The sequence below is a fragment of the Schistocerca piceifrons genome, unplaced genomic scaffold, assembly GCF_021461385.2.
Source record: "Schistocerca piceifrons isolate TAMUIC-IGC-003096 unplaced genomic scaffold, iqSchPice1.1 HiC_scaffold_943, whole genome shotgun sequence".
Lineage (NCBI taxonomy): Eukaryota > Metazoa > Arthropoda > Insecta > Orthoptera > Acrididae > Schistocerca > Schistocerca piceifrons.
Genome location: NW_025729216.1, coordinates 2,210,001 through 2,215,000, shown reverse-complemented (window position 1 = coordinate 2,215,000; position 5,000 = coordinate 2,210,001). Strand labels below are relative to the sequence as shown.

Below are 5,000 nucleotides of genomic sequence, written 5' to 3'. Positions count from 1 at the left end.
CGTTCGTGGACCACCCCAACCGCCAAACTCGCACCTCCAGCGGATGAACGGCGGACGTTTCCCGCACTCGTAAAGTGCAATCCACCCCTATAACTTGCGTTTCATGAAGAGTTATTTCCAATATGCGACATTCCCGCTGTCCGTATACATGAGCCGCGACCTGTACCACTTACGAGCGAGAGACGCGATCGCGTTGCTCACTGTACGGCGTCCGATACCGAGCCATCAGCATGTCGGTCCCCATGCGCGTTGCACTCGCACTCGCACTCGCACTCGCAGTCGCAAAAACGTGGCGCAAATATATTACGCGGAAGAGTTATAACAGACCGAGCCCCACTGCATGGGGGGAGTCTTTGTCACTAATGTACACAGATGGAACATTTTGGACTGGAACCAGATTACCCGTACACACGGCGCTGATTAGTAATCAATGCAGAGCCATCAAACTACAGAAAATATATACAACTGTCCGTATACATGCTGAAAGAGTCTGCCCACAATGGGAACCACACGTCAGCCAGACACTCTGATCACGCACCACTCTCTGCTTCTAACAGGCGCACATACAATACGTAAGCACCAGCATGGAACAACATCCAGTGCATCCTCTCCGCCACATTACACAATCCACACTATCACAACCAGACCAGGAGGTCCATGCGGAAAATAGAATATCCCACCCTTTCGACATCCACCATTGCGCAGATAAGGCACCAACACCCACACATGTCCTATACAACGGTGCACCCAACATCACAATAGTACCTCCTGTCACAGCGCACAAACAATGACATGACTCAAAGACACAGGTGTGACACAAGCATAGAATTGGAGCGCCGCCTCTAATAAGCCAAAGGTGCATCCTGACGTGACAAATCTGATCATGTCACAAGCATTCACTTACTATAATCACTATCAACGAACCTGCCGCCCCCGCCCCCCCCCCCCCTACACCTTTCCTTACAACAACGTGTAACCGAACCTAACCTATGTTGTACCTTAACCTAACCTATGTTGTACCTTAACCTAACCTATGTTGTACCTTAACCTAACCTATGTTGTACCTTAACCTAACCTATGTTGTACCTTAACCTAACCTATGTTGTACCTTAACCTAACCTATGTTGTACCTTAACCTAACCTATGTTGTACCTTAACCTAACCCATGTTGTACCTTAACCTAACCCATGTTGTACCTTAACCTAACCCATGTTGTACCTTAACCTAACCCATGTTGTGCCTTAACCTAACCCATGTTGTGCCTTAACCTAACCCATGTTGTGCCTTAACCTAACCCATGTTGTGCCTTAACCTAACCCATGTTGTGCCTTAACCTAACCCACGTTGTGCCTTAACCTAACCCACGTTGTGCCTTAACCTAACCCACGTTGTGCCTTAACCTAACCCACGTTGTGCCTTAACCTAACCCACGTTGTGCCTTAACCTAACCCACGTTGTGCCTTAACCTAACCCACGTTGTGCCTTAACCTAACCCACGTTGTGCCTTAACGTAACCCACGTTGTGCCTTAACGTAACCCACGTTGTCCGCTAACGTAACCCACGTTGTCCGCTAACGTAACCCACGTTGTCCGCTAACGTAACCCACGTTGTCCGCTAACGTAACCCACGTTGTCCGCTAACGTAACCCACGTTGTCCGCTAACGTAACCCACGTTGTCCGCTAACGTAACCCACGTTGTCGCCTAAACCTGCTCTGTAATTGTTATACGACTCGTTCAATTAGTGTAGTGTTGCCCACCCGCAACCCTCGCAATATAGTTCGCTACTCGCACTGCCCGCTCCCCTGTGTATCGCTTCATGTTAAACACCTTGCAAGTCTTGCTGACTTTCCACATGCTCCTGCTGTACACTGTAATGTGGATGGCAGCAGGACGTACATGCCGCGCCCCCCCCCCCCCGCCGCACACCTCCCCACATCCCCACCTTGCCCCCTGCCTTCGCAAGCTGGTTGGTGAGAAGTTTGCATGTTCAATGCCCTTCGCATGCGACGTACTCAGGCTACGTTGTGGTGCGGCCTGTGTCAACTGTCCGCTGATGTCGTACGCGTAAACCACAATCTGTACTGCACATTCGTCCTTATGTACTGAATGATACATCGTGGCACATGTGTGACCGTACAACGACTGCGCCCAAAAACGGCGGACCATACAGTGCAAATATTGTGCACGCAGCTACGTGTCGTCTCCCTATGACAGCTGGATTGCAGTGTGGTACGCCATAGAGACGTGTGGGAGGAACGGACGCCGTGGATGGCGATCAGCATGAGCTGTCTGTTGATGTATTCGGACCTAGTCGTCTCTCCTCACACACCGTGATAGCATGGTGCACCGCGTTCCATATCTGCGACATGCTACAGAGGCCGGTTGACAGTCGTTCGAGCAATGGACATCGCATACGTACGGGGGCCACCTTCCACGTATTGTCTAGGCGTGCACATTTTGTTGCGTGTATGTGGGCAGACGTAGTGTGGTGTGACACCTGACACAGGCATGCAATAATCGTGGAAGTTGCAAATGGCGATGGACGCATACGTTTTCTGGTGAAGTTACGCAAATGAACAAATGGTAACCCGTTGTGGTGCGGTTGTTCTCGCTAGGGGTGAATCGGTGATGGCGACGGTAGGTTGAGGTACTAACCGGTTGTTCCAGCGATACCCACCATGCCGACGAAACTGAACGGCATCTGGGTGTGAAGCGATACGCGGCGGTGGCTGGGTGGGACCGTCCCCGGCCGGTGAGGGGGCGCCTCCCGGCGTGCTGGCCGCGCGGTGCGTGGGCGCACGCGCTACAGCCGGCTGGTGGGGGCGGCCAGTGGCAGGCGCGCCGGCCGACGGACGCGGCAGGCGTCGCAGCTGCGCGCCGGCGCACCCTGCGCGCGGCGCCGTGCGGCCAAAGTAGGTCCTCGCGGGCCCGGTGCGAAGCGCGGTGGACATCTTCAGTGTGCTGGTCCGATTGAGGACTGTGTGCGTTGAGGATGCGCCGCCGCCCGGCGCTCGGCGCCGCGACGCCGTCTGCTGCTCGGTCGCCCCAGCGGTTCTCGCTGGTGGTTTGTATCGCAGCTGTGCGGATGTGTTGGCGCGTGCGCTGTGCTGGGAGAGTTCGCTTCGGCACCCAAGTGGGGCTTTTGTCCTTCTGTGGCGCTGGCGTTGGAGCTGCCGGTCACCGTAGGTGGCGCGTGTTGTCTCCCGCCGGCAATGCCACGACAGCACGCTCCCGGGCCTCTGTCGGCAGCGGCAAGCTCAGTTGGGAGCACGGGTGGTCGCACCGAAAGCGTCTACTCGCCTAACTCCGGGCGATTGCGCCTCTCTCGAACCCGACCAAGTACTTGGGACGGCGCTGCGCGCCGCCGGGACCTGAGAGGGTTTCGAGGTGTATTGTGCAGGGGAGCTCAGCCTCCTCCTGTTTGCAGAATGATTGAGCGGACGCTTGCGTGTTCGCGCGGGCCCCCGGGACACACTCCCGGGCGGCCGGCTGCTCAGCTCTAGTTGACGCAGCTCCCTGGTTGATCCTGCCAGTAGTCATATGCTTGTCTCAAAGATTAAGCCATGCATGTCTCAGTACAAGCCGCATTAAGGTGAAACCGCGAATGGCTCATTAAATCAGTTATGGTTCCTTAGATCGTACCCACGTTACTTGGATAACTGTGGTAATTCTAGAGCTAATACATGCAAACAGAGTCCCGACCAGAGATGGAAGGGACGCTTTTATTAGATCAAAACCAATCGGTCGGCTCGTCCGGTCCGTTTGCCTTGGTGACTCTGAATAACTTTGGGCTGATCGCACGGTCCTCGTACCGGCGACGCATCTTTCAAATGTCTGCCTTATCAACTGTCGATGGTAGGTTCTGCGCCTACCATGGTTGTAACGGGTAACGGGGAATCAGGGTTCGATTCCGGAGAGGGAGCCTGAGAAACGGCTACCACATCCAAGGAAGGCAGCAGGCGCGCAAATTACCCACTCCCGGCACGGGGAGGTAGTGACGAAAAATAACGATACGGGACTCATCCGAGGCCCCGTAATCGGAATGAGTACACTTTAAATCCTTTAACGAGTATCTATTGGAGGGCAAGTCTGGTGCCAGCAGCCGCGGTAATTCCAGCTCCAATAGCGTATATTAAAGTTGTTGCGGTTAAAAAGCTCGTAGTTGGATTTGTGTCCCACGCTGTTGGTTCACCGCCCGTCGGTGTTTAACTGGCATGTATCGTGGGACGTCCTGCCGGTGGGGCGAGCCGAAGGCGTGCGACCGCCTCGTGCGTGCTCGTGCGTCCCGAGGCGGACCCCGTTGAAATCCTACCAGGGTGCTCTTTATTGAGTGTCTCGGTGGGCCGGCACGTTTACTTTGAACAAATTAGAGTGCTTAAAGCAGGCAAGCCCGCCTGAATACTGTGTGCATGGAATAATGGAATAGGACCTCGGTTCTATTTTGTTGGTTTTCGGAACCCGAGGTAATGATTAATAGGGACAGGCGGGGGCATTCGTATTGCGACGTTAGAGGTGAAATTCTTGGATCGTCGCAAGACGAACAGAAGCGAAAGCATTTGCCAAGTATGTTTTCATTAATCAAGAACGAAAGTTAGAGGTTCGAAGGCGATCAGATACCGCCCTAGTTCTAACCATAAACGATGCCAGCCAGCGATCCGCCGCAGTTCCTCCGATGACTCGGCGGGCAGCCTCCGGGAAACCAAAGCTTTTGGGTTCCGGGGGAAGTATGGTTGCAAAGCTGAAACTTAAAGGAATTGACGGAAGGGCACCACCAGGAGTGGAGCCTGCGGCTTAATTTGACTCAACACGGGAAACCTCACCAGGCCCGGACACCGGAAGGATTGACAGATTGATAGCTCTTTCTTGATTCGGTGGGTGGTGGTGCATGGCCGTTCTTAGTTGGTGGAGCGATTTGTCTGGTTAATTCCGATAACGAACGAGACTCTAGCCTGCTAACTAGTCGCGTGACATCCTTCGTGCTGTCAGCGATTACTTTTC

General features: G+C 54.0%; 1 non-coding gene across 1 annotated transcript in view; it reads left to right on the top strand.

The window, feature by feature from the left end:
* Nucleotides 1-3,515: 3,515 nt before the first annotated feature.
* Nucleotides 3,516-5,000, top strand: part of LOC124772859 — a 1,909-nt gene continuing 424 nt past the window's right edge. Inside the window, exon 1 of the ribosomal RNA XR_007014316.1 lies at nt 3,516-5,000. This exon is cut by the window's right edge and continues 424 nt beyond it. This is a non-coding gene — a ribosomal RNA (small subunit ribosomal RNA).